General features: G+C 37.4%; 1 long non-coding RNA gene across 1 annotated transcript in view; it reads left to right on the forward strand.

The window, feature by feature from the left end:
* The first annotated feature begins 1,609 nt into the window (after window positions 1-1,609).
* Window positions 1,610-16,209, forward strand: part of LOC142829430 (uncharacterized) — a 55,924-nt gene continuing 41,324 nt past the window's right edge. The window contains exon 1 of the long non-coding RNA XR_012903834.1: window positions 1,610-1,745. This is a non-coding gene — a long non-coding RNA (uncharacterized LOC142829430). The remainder of the gene's footprint in view (window positions 1,746-16,209) is intronic.

A 16,209-nucleotide genomic window follows, 5' to 3' on the forward strand; every position in this document is an offset into this window, starting at 1 on the left:
TTCTTCTGATCAAATGAAACATTTTGAATGTCATTTTAAAATGACTAATGAAATGTAACAGAACCAAAAGTGTCAAAATAGTTATATTGATATACAACTTTTTTTAAAAAATGTATAAGTATTTGTAGCTGAAAGCATTTGCCAAATTCAGCCCAAATGATGAATAGCTTTGGTGACCTAAAATGCACTCTTTGGTGAATATACTAATTGCTGGGGACAAGGGGTAAAGGGTTTGCCCAAATTAGCTCTATTCTGTTTGGTACCCAAACCAGTGAAATTCCTCAAAACATCTAACTGGCTCAGATTTGTATGTAGTGCTGAGCTCTGTTGCAGAATCTACAGTCCTAAGGGCAGGCAGTATGATGACTCTCAGGGTGAATTAAAACAGCTTTAAAGTATCTTAAATTTTGCTGGTGGGGATCAGCCAGAGTGCACTCTGGTTAGAGCCACAGCTGGTATGTGCTGATCCCATCTCTCCACCAGGTGGAAATACCTAGGTGCCTTATTATGGCAGCTTTGCATCTATTTTATGATATTCAACTTCTCACTTAGAGAAAGTCTTCATGTGCTCCCACAATTCTACTATTACAGATTCATGCTCAAATAGAACAATCAAACCTTTCCTTTCTCTGATTTTTTTCCTTTTGATTCCTCCACACACTGAATGTAGCTCTGTTGCAGTCAAGAGTAAGTCTCAGGTCTGACACTGGGTTCTCAAGGTACAAAGGACGCCACACAGGTATCTGTCAGACACAAGTAGTTTATTTTCTGACAGCTAGCAGCTGTGCCCCATAACTGGAAGAACAATATAACGAATAAGTGGCATATCTTATGTCCCTTCCTACTAGCCTGGAACCCTGGTAGGCTGCAGACAAAGTGGGAGGTTGTCTCAGCTTCTGAGTCACTGGTACCCAAAGCCCATCGGTGAGGTCCAAATTGCTGTGCTTTAGTGCAGCCTTAAATACAGTTTTCTTGTCTTGTTTTGCAGTTTGGAAATTTCCAGGGGTTACTCATTACGTGCTGATGTAGAGCTTAGCTGTTAGTTATCGACCTGGTTCTGATCTAGTTCTACTTGTTCTTTGGCCTTGTTTACGTGATCAGTATGTTAGGGTAAACAGAATTGTTTATACGTTCTTGCCCTTTACCCTTATCTTATACTTGTTCTTCCTATACTGGCAACAATGCTTATCGTAAATGGCGTATGTTCCCAAAGATTTGTTTCTGGCTCATCAGACATAGGGAAAGGCGGGAAAGAACTCAGGCCTCACCACCCCTAAAGTTGCACGTACAAAGTTCTTCTGCAATTAACTCCTACAAGCTCTCACTACATTAATATTTAAATTAGTCAATCTATTTCACAAGTTCATGAAGTTAATGTACTACTTTAGTCAAGACTTAATTCCAGGACCAGGCAAGTAAACAACTCCAGCATTCCAAATGGAAAATTAGAATAAGATTGTGATTTTTTTTTTTGCTTGACGCACATTGGTGTGAATACCAGAAGCTGAATACAAAATGTGAAAATATAATGCTGAGTAATTAGTAAGACATTTTTCTGACTACAAATAGTTGGACCCATGCACATCACAGTCAATTCTCTATGCTCAAGGAGAACAGGGACTACTTCGCCTCTATTCTCCCAAGAGGCAGATGGCACCCAACATGAGCTATATAGTCCATCTCCCATATATGCTGATGGATCAAGACTGACACCAATGAGGAGCAGAAGAGGGTGCACACTTGAGGTCAGTGAAACTATACACCACCCCTTATTATGGGTTAGTGTCTCAGGGTACGTCTAGACTACATACTTTTGTCGACAGAAGTTTTGTCGACAGATACTGTCAACAAAGCTTCTGTCAACAAAGAGCGTCTAGACTACATCCAGTTCTGTCGACAAAACAAGCCACTTTGTTGACATGACAGCGTAGACGCAAAGGACAATGTAGATGCAATAACACCTTCTGTTGACAGAACTCTGTCAACAAAAGGCGTTATTCCTCATAGAATGAGGTTTACAGCTGTTGACAAAACTGCTGAGTTCTGTCGATGTTTTGTCAACAAACTCAGCGGCAGTGTAGACGCAGGTATAGTTTTGTCGACAAAAGTCCACTTTTGTAGACAAAACCCTGTAGTCTAGACACACCCTCAGATTTGATGCAGCATTTTAGGGACAAGAAAGTAATGATCTCACTCAGGGCCAGATTGTGACTCACTCACATCTGCAAGCGGTTTCACATAAGAGCAATCCTATTGAAATAAACGGTGACTCAAAGGCAAATAAGGAGGTAACAAAAATACTTTAATCAAGTACACCTATCTTTTAAGATGTATTGTAAACCAAATTGTTCTAAATAAAAGTGAGGATTATGCAGGCAGTTAAGAAAAGAGTGAAAATTAAGGTCTGTGCTAAATGGACTAATGTAGAAAAGCCATACAGTATTTTAAGGGTAATGGTATATTTTGGAGCACATTGCCTATGTATAATTCTGAGCTGCATTTGTGGTGTTACTTGTTTGAAGTGGCTTGTGGAGACACTAACAGCTGTACCACACTTGAGAACAGCTAATGATAAAAAGATTTCCTGGCAAGCTAGTTCTTTTCTGTTAAATGGGGAATGTGATGTGTTTGGCATGTATAATTTAGATAATTTGTACAAGAAACACATTACTTAACCAGCTGTAGATTCCGCTGTTGCATGATAAAGATTGCAATCCATTAATCAATTTATAGACATAAATACATTATCACTCAAGAAAAAAAAACCACAAGGATTTAAACACCATTGAATCAATGAGTATAATTAAAACAATGGCATGTTGCAGTCATTTATTTGATTGTCCTACAGCTGTCTGGTGAGATTATTGAAGCAGAGAGCCAAACAGCTAACACTACATTTAGTTTCGTTTATTGAAATAATGATGGTGTGTTAATGATAAAGTACAGAAGTGTGTAATAGAAATTAATGTAGTATGAAATAAAATTGTGTTTGAAAATCAAGGAGAGTACAATAAAAGTTTAAAAATCTTAAAATGAACATTATATAAAACATATTTGGAAACAGTTTTTTATTATTTTAATAGAATAGTGACTGCAAGCTATATGCCATGGGATAAAATAGTAATATGTTCTAGATAGAAGCTAAATTAAATCAAATTAGTTTCATGAAAAAATATTCTAATCTTGTTTCTTGAATTCATAGCTAAAGAGCAAGAATGAGAGGCATTGACTGCGATTGGTATTTCAATCTTTTGTAAGCAAATTATACATATGACTCATTAGGAGATCCAAACTCAAGTCTTTTCCTGAAACTTCAGCCACTTTCACTGAGTGTCTGTGTATAAATTGTAACTGACTGGAATTTTAAAGGCATCCTAAAATAAGTACACATTGTAACTTCAAATTATGAGCGGATGTGACTAAATTAGAAGAACGAATAATCACACTGTTCAGTTTCTTTCAAAGTATTAATGAACAAATAAAAGGGGTTTATAACTTAACAAAAAGAATACAATGACATATTATTGGCTGCTTTTCAAGAAGATTATAGTTAACAAATTGGCAAGTACAATAAAAAGATGTTGTCCATTTGTTATCTGTTTTACTGCATAGTGCATACTAAACACCATCAACAAAGGAATATGCCAATGTGTACCAGCAAGTAAGATAATAACAGTGCTATTGGACATTCCATATTTTTATAAACTCTTTATAACTTTTAATTATTAGTTCATCTTAACTGTTTTACTGATTTATAAATATTATGACAGGTTATAACCCTAGGCTAAAGTGGGGCCTGATATAGAGTCTTAATGCCATCCTCTCTGCCTGATTCTTAAAATGACTCTTTGATGTCAGTGGAAACTTGGAACTTTACACGTGCCTCAATACTTAGCATAATGTTAGGCTCTAACATCTAACTCCTTACTTTCAAAAGTCTAGGCTTAGTAAATCTTTCCCCTTAAAAAGCTCATTTAACAGGAAAAAGAGGGTAATTGTATCTTTGTTTAAAATATATTTCTGCCTCCCCTACCCCCAGCCTGCCATCACTCTGAGCTGATTTTTTGGTCAGGTTCAACATAATTTGGACTCTTTTTTGGTAACATATCTCATGTTATTTTCCTACGTGGATGGTGGTGGTATGATATACAGCATTTTGATTTTTTTTTAAATCATGGAACGACTCAATGTTAAACAAGAAATCATTACGGTAAGGCAGCATTTCAATATATTTTAATATTACTGCAATAGGGATAGTAATGAATATGAGGATGGGAGACAGCAATAATACAGGATCAATGGAATATGACAGAGGCTTCAAAGATCCTGGTGATAACTAACCTTTCACATATGAGAGTAACTGGTAATGCTATTCAATCATTATCACTTTATCTTACATTGGAGTTTTTATTGCTCTATTATTTGTCTCAGAAGCAAAATGACTTAAGTTTTTGACCTCTTCAAAGTACATGTGTTGGAATTAGTGAGTCTGGAGCCTGCAAATAGCCTTGGAAAGATACAAAAGGCTTAGTCATACTCTACTACAGGTACTTTTCAGTAGAACTGTCACAACTTATCACTATTTCAGGACAGAGAAACTACAAATTTATTAACTTTGATGGCTGGTAAAAGTAGATTTTTTGGGGGGAGGGGGAAATGTTACATAGCTGATATAAATTGTAGGAGATATAAGCTTACGTTTACAGGGAGTGGCACAAGACTTTTAAATTTCAGAAAATCCCCTCTTGTTTGTACTTTTTTATAGCTGTTTTCCAAGTTTGGACTACTAATGGGAGCATTCTTATGGGAGAAAAGGATGATCCAGTGATTAGAACAGTGGTTCCCAACCATTTTTATACCACAGACTGGAAAACCCATTCACAAGCTTTTGGTGGACTGGTAACATTTTATTTGCATATTCATTATACAAACAATGAATATGCAAATAAAATGTTTCCCATCTACCAAAAGCCCTGGCCCCCAGAGCTGCCACAAACAGATTTTCCAGCCCCCTTCCCCTTAAGGCTTAGAGCCCCCACCAGGCCCTGCCAGTGCCAGCCTTCTGTTTCCAGAGCCCCACTGCACCCAACCCTCCCAATATACCCTCCAGTGACAGCCTCCAATCGCTAATATTAGCCTCATCACCCAAACCCCCCAGTGTCTGCCCCCATAGGCCCTTCCCACTGCTAGCCCCACCTCCAGAGCCCTCCCCCCCCAGTGCCAGCTTCCCACCGAAATGTCCCAGGGCCCCCCAGTGTCAGCGCCCCACCTCTTAGAGCTCCCACTCCTTAAAATACCCCACAATTCAGCAGCTGTAGGGTTGGGCAGAGAGAGGGAGAAAAGGCTGTTTGGAATTATTCACATGGGGACTTGGGTGGAAAGTGGCAGGTCCCAGCACTTGCAGGTGTTTGCTCAGCTAATTTCAGTACCAAGCATGGTAGAAACTATAGTAAAGAACCTCTTTCAAATATGTAAACACAGTTTGTTGGGGAAGAGGCTTCACCAATCTATTACAATTCTTAAAGGATGTCAGCAAGAATGTGGTATAAGGTGAATCAATTGCTATATCATATTTGAATGTTCAGAAAGAACTTGACAAGATCTCTTGTCCAGGATCCTTCAGAAAGCAAAGTAATCATAGGAAGGTCCTCTCATGGATTAGTAACTGTTTAAAAAATAGAAAACAGAGAATAAGAATAAATGGATCGTTTTCACAATGTAGAAGTTAGAGTAGAGTTCTCCAAGGTTCTGTACTGGGAACTGCACTGTTCAACATGATTATTAATGATCTGAAAAAAGTACAGTGAGTAGTAAAGTCTGCAGGCAATAAGTAACTTAAAAAATTTCGTAACTCCAAAGCCGACAACAAAGACTCACAGGGGATCTCACAAAACTGATTAATAAAATAACAGATGAAATTCATCATTGATAAGTGTAAAGTAATGCACCTCAAAGAAAGTAATCCCAAGCTATATACACAGTTTGAAACACTGAAGCTCTGGCACTGGCCACTGTCTGAGCCAAGATACTGGAATTAGTTGATGTACAACTTGATGGCCTCTGATCATCTTTATATAGTTTAGTTTAAAAAGGCAAAACTGACAAAAAGTGAGTGAAAAATTTATTTCAGATACGTAGATGCCACATTAGTGACTGTAAAACAATCAGCAATTTGCATAGAATGGAATTGCAAATGTACACAAAAATGAAATATGTGAAATTAAACTTTAATGTTCTTTTTCTCATGAAGAAACTCATGTTTCTTGTTGATATCCCGTAAAAGTGTATTTTCTCATTATTTTAGATCTTACACATGGAAGGTTTTGTGGAGAGGATAATTGATTTGTTTTCCATGTCCACATTTTAACTCCCTTAGCAAGATCACTTCATAATCCTACAGGGAGTACCTACCATTTAACAATTTTGGAAATACAGGACAGTTACAATTCCCTAATGCTTGATTGCAATCTCTGAGTTGAGAGTCAGTTTTAGCTAAATATAATGTGAACCTGATTTTAAAAAACCCTGATAAATAATTGCAGAGTGTGCTAGCACCTCTTTTTCGCAGTAGAATAGCCCGGAAATCCCCAATGTACCTTTATATTTTATATCTTCAAGAGTTCAGAGGATGGGTGAGGTCTCAGAGGACTGGAGAAGGATAAACATAGTGTTATGTTTTAAAAGGGGAACAAAGAGGATCTGGGGAATTATAGATAAATCAGCCTAATTTATATACCTGGGAAAATACTGAAACAAATTATTAAACCATTAACTTGTAAATACCTAGAAGATTCTAGAATGATAAATAATAGGAAACATGTATTTGTCAAGAACAAATCATGCCAAACAAACCTAATTTCCCTTTTGATCAGGATGATTAGTCTAGTAGACTGGAGAAAACTGCATACATCTTGATTTCAATACAACTTTTGGCAGTCCCCTGTGACATGCTCATAAGCAAACTTGCAAAATGTGGTCTAGATCAAACTACTATGAAGTGGGTGTGTAAGTTTACCATCAAAATTGGAGGGCACATCTTATGGGGACATGAAGGAATCAGTTTTGTCTCCAACACTATTTAGAATTTAATTAATGACTTAGATAATGGAATGGAGAATGTACATATAAAGTTTACACATAACTGTAAGCGGGGAGAGGTTGCAAGGATTTTGGAGGACAAGATTAAAATTTAAAGTGATTGTAATACATTGGAGTATTGTCTTCATTTTGGGCACCACACTTTACCAAAGAAGTAAACAAATTGGAGAAAGTCCAGAGGACACAAACATCTTATCGTCAAGATTTTTTTTTTAATATAAAAGCATATACATGATCTTGAGAGAAGAATACTGAAGAGGAACCAAACAACAGTCTTTAAATATGTTAAGGCTATCAGAAAGAGAAGACAATAATCACTTGTTCTGCATCTCATCTGAAGATAGGACTAGAAAGAATAAGTTTGTTTTGCAGCAAGAGTTTTTGTGTAGATGTTTCAAAAATCTAATTATAAAGATAGATTAATATTGAAACAAGTTACTGAAGAATCTCCCACCATTGCGGATGTTTAAGAGCAAGTTAGACAAACACTTGTCAGGTAGGATCTAGCTATTTTTGGTCCTCAGGGTTGCAGGGATAGACTAGATAACCTCTCCAAGTCCCTTTACAGTTTCACATTTCTATGGTTCTATGAAAGATTTTTAAAAGCATTGTCTGGCTACATTCCGTGCAATTCTTTGGGGAGAAATGTTTTAAACATAATGTTTAAACTAAGATCACTTTTGGATTGTTAAACAGCAAAATGGAACACATTTTCAAATCTGAGTCTATGCCCACCTGGTGCTAGTGCCACAAATGATGCCCCTTTTTCACTATAGCAATGCAGTGACTCCTGGCAAATGCTTCTGGGAAAGCACATGTTAATCAAATTTTATCTTCCTATATGATTTTCAGTTTCTACATGTCAAAAAGTGCTTCCCCATCTGAACTTTCACAGCACAGCACTGAGCATAATACATGCCAATACTGGAAATCATTGGGTTTTTTATTTGTTGCTTCATTGCTGGAAGAGTGCTAGTTTTTGTTTAATTATTATAATCATTGCTGTTGTTTGTTTGTTTTTTTGTTGCATACCTTCCAAGATAAGTAGACCATGAAAATCTGAGAAATAACTTGCAATGAGGCTTATTATGCTTGCATAAATATGATTTGTATGGTGGCCCAACCGTGACTTTCACTTATTGAAAATAATAGTAAGAAGCTAATGTGAACTTGCAGGTGGCATAGCAGGCTATTGCTATACAGTATGTTATAGTCTTGACTTTTGAGGAGGGTGCTGAAGACTTTGGCACCCAAGTCACATCAGTGCTTTGGTCCTACTATTCATTTTCCAAAAAATGGCCTATGGAGCTCTTCAGAAAGCTTGAAACATAAAAAGATAATTATTTAATGGAATCATAAGTGACTTGTTGGAGGGTGACAGTAAAGGGATATCCTGAAATCTATCTATCTATCTATCTATCTATCTATCTATCTATCTATCTATCTATCTATAAAAGATGAGTGCTGATGGTTGAAATACTCTGAGAGCTGCATAAGAGATATGAGTGTTCTTTTGGACACCCGACTGATGCTGGGAAACTTTAATAGAAATAGGAAGCCACATTATAACCAGGAGGAGAAGCAATGAAAAGCTTCCAGATATGTTCTTAAAGGGTGATTTATTTCTGTACATTTTGAAAGTTTTACCTTTAGATAAACATACCCATGAATGTACCCTGGGTAAGAATTTGATCTGCAAATTAAATAGATTTATAATTTACCTTTTGAATGAAAATCTGCCATTTTCATGAACTTTGCTCCTTCATGGTGGATCTCTACATGGATGTAGATCAGGCACAATTTCTTGGTCCTAGTTGTTCAGTGTGCATAGCTGCTATTATGGTCAATAGTGCACGGGAAAACATCTTCAAGATTGGGCTACAGCAATGTATCACATAGCTGCTAAAGTTCAATGTCAGAGCAATACACAAAGTTAAATGAGTCTTTCCACAATATACCTCAGATTTCTAGGATACATATTTTGCTGACATAAGCAGTAGGAGGTTGAAAAAAGGAGAGCTAAGGCAGCTCAGATGACAGTTACCATCAAAGGATAAACTTTATTTGTGTACTTGTTTTTAAAATTCTTTTCACAGTACATTATTGCAACAGTTATTAAAAGTGTGTGTCCAATATCATGTTTAAAGTTAGAATATGGGTTGATCCAACATGGGAGAACTAGAAGGGGAACAGGGAAGTGTTCATTTGCTCTATCAACTCCTAAGTTCATCAGTTCAGAAGACAGCCTTTCACTATGTACCTCACTGAGCCCTAGTCCACATTAAGGAGTTATTTTGAAATAACTCCCCTTATTTCAAAATAACAAATAATAATAGTTATTTCGGGAGTTATTATTTTCAAATACGTTATTTAGAAATAATTACCTAGTGTAGACATTCCCTATGAGTACAACAGTACTCTAAGAGGTTTAACAATGAAAGGGATGTTAGATCTGCTACACTGAGGTCAGGTCTAAACTACCAGAGAAAGTTGACTTAAAGAATGCTAGTCTCACAGCTGGAGTTGCATGTCTTAAGTCAAATTTCTGCAGCGTTCCCACTGCAGGAGGTCAACAGGAAAATTCCTCCCATTAATTTCCATTATTCCCTATGACCCAAATGGAGTACTGGGATCAACAGGGATGCCATAAGTGGTTGATTTAGTGGGCCTTTACTAGAAAACATTATAATTGAAATTGATATACTGGTACTCAGGGTTGGGTTTTTTTCACTAAAATTATTACAAACCTCTAGGGTCAGTGCACTTCCCACTACTATAGCAAGGCTTTTAAATATCAGTATTTCTATTTTTCTGCACATGGGTTATTCATCTGTTCCTTTGAATGTTGTTAGCTGAATATCAACAAAACCCGTGGTTAGGTCCCTGGAGATGGGTGGCCATTCCTAGTGGTTGGACCAAAAGATCAGTAGCCAGGGATAGGAACCAAGGGTCAGGAACTGTAGCTAAGGGTCAGAGTTGAGTTACCTAGAATGAGGGAAGTCTGGGGTCAAGACTGGAACAGGGTGGGAACAGGTATGTACAGTGGTTAAAATCAAGGACAAATGCTATTACTGGCCTAGTGCTACCTCTGGGCTGAAGAGTGGGCCTGCTGATTCCTCCAACCAATTGGGTGGTCTGGCCAAACATATTCATCTACTGAAAGCCAGCTATTATCTGCTATTCTTCTGCCACTCAGTAAGGAGGTAGAACTAGCTGGTCCTAGGCTAAGCTGCAAGCCCTATGTTCTAACACCTTCATGCCAAATTTTGAATCTATCTGTCATATGAAAGGACCGTATGTATAAAAAACAGATATATACATGAAACATACTAAGAGATGCAAAACACAAGGGTCCATATTCATACCTAACATAACTGCAGAGATATCAGTGAAGCTACACTGGGGGATGAATTTTGTGCTTGGGGACTTTATCAGACTATATATTTGAAACCCCCAATTCAGATAATTGTGTTACTGTTCCTTAAAGTTTGCACAGTTAAAGAGTTAATCAGGGCCACAAATGATAGGCACAATCCATGTGTGTGAAGGAGGGGGAATGTTGCTTCTTTAACATCATCCATAGCCTCCCATGGATGTATGCCTGAGGAAGTCATTATGGCAGATGATCTGGAAAGCTCTGGAGATATGGGACTGGAATAAGATTATTGTGACAGGAGTTGACATTGACTCTCCGAATCTGCTTGTGAGATACATCTCAGGACTTCATGGTAAAAGTAAGGGACCTCTTTTGACAATTTTGTATTGATGACTTTAGGTTGTCCAGGAAATATGCAGGATTTTATTTTGTTCTCTAATTTTCAGCCAATGCAAAATATGATATAAGAAATACTCCAGAGGGGATGACACCACATAAGCATATGGTGTGCTCTTTCAGTGATAGGAATATATTTTATAAATTCATCTTGGATATTATGCATATAGTGTTTTCAATATTTCTTCTGTATGGGTGCCTTCTACTCCTAAGGGGATTTCTGTTAGTCAGATTGTATTGTGGCAAGATCTAGTGTTGAAGTTGTACAGTTTTTCCTGCGGAATCTGGCTTTTTTTCTTCCCATTTAGTATTAACATTTTTCCATTTTTAACCTGCTTTTCACTGATTCTCTGTTCCACATCAGATACCTTGCCCCAAAATCCTCTGTATGAATGTGTGCATAAGCATACACACATACTGAAAACTTATTTAAATTCTCTTTTATCTCTCCCAATCTTACCTTCTATATTTATATTCCTCTTTCTGCATTTAGTTTTTTTTTCTGATGATGATGGACTATTTGATTTTACTTCCATTTTATTCACTGCTGGTTCTCTGGACTCGTGGCCTATCAGAGAATATAGCTATGATTATAGACTATCCCTTGGTACTGGAAGTGACCAAATATGGCTTCCCAAGGAGAAACAGGATGTAGAGTCATGTAGCAATATGCACAATCTGCATGGCATGGATTTTGGCTCTATCACAATCCCCTATTATGGGAGTGCCAAGTTCCTCAGGGATCAGTTTTGGGGCCAATTTTATTTAATCTTTTTATCGCTGACCTTGGCACCAAAAGTGGAAGTGTCCTGATAAAATTTGCGGATGACACAAAGTTGGGAGCTATTGCCAATTCAGAAAAGGATTGGGATATCATACAGGAAGATCTGGATGGTCTTGTAAATTGGAGTGATAACAATAGGATGAAATTTAATAGTGAGAAGTGTAAGGTTATGCATCTAGGGATTAATAACAAGAATTTTAGTTATAAGCTGGGAACACATCAGTTGGAAGTAACGGAGGAGGAGAAGGACCTCAGAGTCCTGGTTGATTGTAGAATGACTATGAGCCGTCATTGTGACATGGCCATGAAAAAGGCTAATATGATCTTGGGATGTATTAGGCGAGGTATTTCCAGTAGGGATAAGGAGGTGCTAGTTCCATTATACAAGGCATTGGTAAGACCCCATTTGGAATACTGTGTGCAGTTCTGGTCTCCCATGTTTAAGAAGGATGAATTCAAACTGGAACAGGTACAAAGAAAGGCCACTAGGATGATCCCAGGAATGGAAAACCTGTCTTATGAAAGGAGCTTGGCTTGTTTACCTTAACAAAAGAAGGATGAGGAGGGACATGATTGCACTCTTTAAATATATTAGAGGAATAAATACCAGGGAGGGAGAGGAATTATTTAAGCTTAATACCAATGTGGACACAAGAACAAATGGATATAAGCTGGCTAGTAGGAAATTTAGACTTGAGATTAGACGAAGGTTTCTAACCACTAGAGGAGTGAGGTTCTGGAACAGCCTTCCAAGGGAAGTAGTGGGGGCAAAAGATCGATCTGGTTTCAAGATTTAACTAGATGGGTTTATGAAGGGGATGGTTTGATGAGATAACATGATCTTGTTAACTAATTGACCATTCATTATCAGTGGGAACTAGGTCAATGGAGGGATGATAGGAGTTACTATAGAGAACTTTCTGGGCGTCTGGCTGATGAGTCTTGCCCACATGCTCAGGGTTTAGCTGATCGCCATATTTGGGGTCGGGAAGGAATTTTCCTTTAGGGTAGATTGGCACAGGCCCTGGAGGTTTTTCGCCTTCCTCTGTAGAATGGGGTACAGATCACAGCTGGAGGATTCTCTGCATCTTGGGGTCTTCAAAGTATTTGAAGGCTTCAATATCTGAGATATAGGTGAGAGGATTATTCTAGGAGGGGTGGGTGAGATTCTGTGGCCTGCACTGTGCAGGGGGTCGGACTAGATGATCATAACGGTCCCTTCTGACCTTAAAGTCTATGAGACTATGAGTCTATGAGAATTAAGCAAGTGTGTGGGTGGAAGTTCTGATGCTATCTAGATACTTCTAATCTCTTTGGGTATGTCTACACTTCATTCCTCTTTTGAGAGAGGAATGCAAACGCAGCTGAGCAAAATTGCAAATGAAGCGTGGATTTGAATTTTACATGCTTCATTTGCATAATCGCATCTGGGCACTATTTCAAAAAAAGAAAGGCTGTCTAGACACGGTTATTTCGAAAGAAAACCCTTCTTTCGAAATTACCCTTAAACCTCATTTTATAAGGAGTTAGGGTAATTTCGAAAGAAGGGTTTTCTTTCGAAATAATCGTGTCTAGACAGCCTTTCTTTTTTCGAAATAAGGTATTTCGAAATAGTGCCCGGACGCGATTATGCAAATGAAGCACGGGAAATCCACGCTTCATTTGCAATTTCGCTCAGCTACATTTGAATTCCTCTCTCGAAAGAGGAATGCAATGTAGTCATACCTTTTGTGCATACACACAGAGGTAGAATAATAAAGTCTCAGAGTCTCAGGGCTGGAAAACTTCAGAGCCACTCGATGTACTACTAGGATGCATTCCCTCCCTTCCTGAGCACAAGCTTTCCTGTAGATCACCCTAGCATAACTGCTTAGGATGGGCTGTAAAAAAAAAAAAGGATTAAAGTGACTGTTACTACTGGCCTGCCAATATTTTGTGTCATAATTGTTATTTCTTCCTCCTTGAAGTCTCTTTATGGTAACTCACTTCAGTGAAATATTGCCACACAACATTAACAACATTAATACAGAGACACAAAGTTACTAGGCTATGAGGCAGAGTTGCCCTCTGGGTCACAAGAACTGTGTCATCTGCATTTTGTTCACACAGCTAAGGAGACCGACAGCACTTAAAATAATTAATTTTGTCCTGGAGATTACTCTTTGGCTTTGTTTCAGAATGCTAGTAGTTGTCCGACCTACTCAACAGTAAGAATTCAGAAAACACCCATGCATTTGAATAATTTAATTTATATGATTGTTTTCAATGAAGTCAGTAAGATCTCAAATATCACCAAGCACTGTGTTTGGTGATATTTCTGAGACTGGGTTCTTATTGAGCAGAATTTACATGGAACTCCCTAGAAATATCCTGTACTATAAATGAACTCCTGACAACTGGAACTTCAGGGTGAATCATAAACAATAATAATATCTTGAATTTCATTTGAATGTGATGTTCCAAATATGTTTTATGTCCTGAACTGAGTTAATATTTTTATTCAACAAACCTGGCAGTCACCAAACTTTTACATTTGATTGTTATCATTCAAATATACAAGAGCAGTATTTGTCTCAATTTCTATGCAAAATATTGGGCAAAGCCAGTTCATTATTACACTTTTTCCAAATCCCCTTCAAGAAAAGTGAAGTCTTATCTGACCCATAGAATTCTAATATGGATCTTGAAACCTTCAGAATTCAGATATTGTATTTAAGTCAATACATTACAGAGGTAGGAGCCAGTAATTTTGATTTGTATTCTGGCTATTCCCTCTCTTCCTATAAAGTTTCGGTTTTGTTTTAGCCCCATCTCCTCTAAAATTAAATATTCAAAAACCAAAATACAGACTAAATTTTTCTTGGCAGGGTGAAAGACATACATTAAGTCATATAAGGTATTTTCTCCTATTAACATTTTCATCAGAAACATGCAATTGTAAAAATTCTGAAATAAACTCCCAGTACATGGTACCTCAAAGAGTTCAGATATTTAATTTTGTCTGAATAAGCCCCAAATATTTCATTTCTTTAAGGAATAGTTAGTAGCAGGCAGTAGGAACAAGTGTCCCTCAAGTGGTTCATCTGCATGGTTTAGAGTAGGAAGGGAGTGAAAATAAGACAGACAATGCTGCTCTTCCTGCCTGGCTGCTAATTTTAGCATCACTCTCTTCTGTTCAAATTATTTGTCCTAAGACAATCTCAATGTTTCGTTTTCCTGATACCTGAATCCCTGTTTTGGTGGCATGCCACTTTCTATTTTGTAGAAATAGTTGATCCTTCTAGCTTTGACACAGTTACTGGTATTGTTTTTCGACCTCTGAATCACCCAGCCCTTCAATCTCCAGAATGTTCTAACCATTGCTGATATTGTCATTAGCATATTAAAGGAGTCAACTTCAAGGTAGACCTCAGAGAATGTTGGGTTCCAATTTGAGACTATATTCAAACTTGTATACCCAGAGACTCTCTCAGATCTGAAGAGCTCCAGCATACATTGAATAATTTTCACTGAGAGAATCCCTAAATACAAAATGGCAGTGTTATCAGACTGTTCCCATTTTGCACAGCTTACTTACTTTCATTTCACCACTCAGACTGAGAGAGATTTTATGTACATAAAATACAGGACACTCCTTAAACCAAATGGAGGGAATGATAAATTGTAACCTAGCGCAACACATGTAAACATTTTAAAGGAATTTTTTATTTACCTGAGTTCTGTTTTTTGTCCATATGACAGAGTAAAACCCATCGCTGTAATATCTGGGTAGGTAAATGATAATATGTATATGTTTCACATAATTTAATGGAACTTCTCCTAGTGTCTCCTTAATTTCCTAGGAAGGACTCTTGTCATTCTCCAGAGTAAAGTCCCTGTTAAATGGAGCATCAAGCATTTTTCCAATAAAGAGCAAATGTTCCAGCCCCAGACAGCTGGAGGCACAGTAGTCATCCCATACTCTATCTCACGTGTCTTACTGCTTTCAAACAATCAGATCCAAGTAGATCGTTTTTTCACTTGATTTTAGTGAGCTAGTGGCCTGGCCTATGAATCCAAAAAATAGTGTGGCTAATTCTGTTATTACACATAAGAGACAAGAAATAGCTCATCTCATTGTAACTAGAGTTTCCATTATCCCTATAAATACCCATTTTTAAAAGCCTTTTTTCCAGCATCCAGCACATACTCTTTTTAGCTATAGAGATGCAACATGCACATTTAATATATAGAACTATGTAATTCAAAACAAAAGTGTGTCTGAATTCTTGTGTCTTTTCCTGTGCTGCTTACCATTTACAAGTATTTATTTCCAATTGACATTCACAGTTGAAAACTGAATGCTTAGTGCACAACAGACCGTATGGTATTGCTGAATATAATGATATGCTTCAGGTGCAAAGCGAGGCACAAAATGATGCAGAGTTCTTCCAGAATGCTGAAGAAGTACTATGTTATTATTCAGCCTGGCTGCACTGTTGAGAGTGTCTTAATGTGACTATAAATGGAGAAAATGTTGAATATAAATGAAGAAGGAAAAAAAAGAAAAAAATTA

Source organism: Pelodiscus sinensis, chromosome 5, assembly GCF_049634645.1.
Source record: "Pelodiscus sinensis isolate JC-2024 chromosome 5, ASM4963464v1, whole genome shotgun sequence".
Lineage (NCBI taxonomy): Eukaryota > Metazoa > Chordata > Testudines > Trionychidae > Pelodiscus > Pelodiscus sinensis.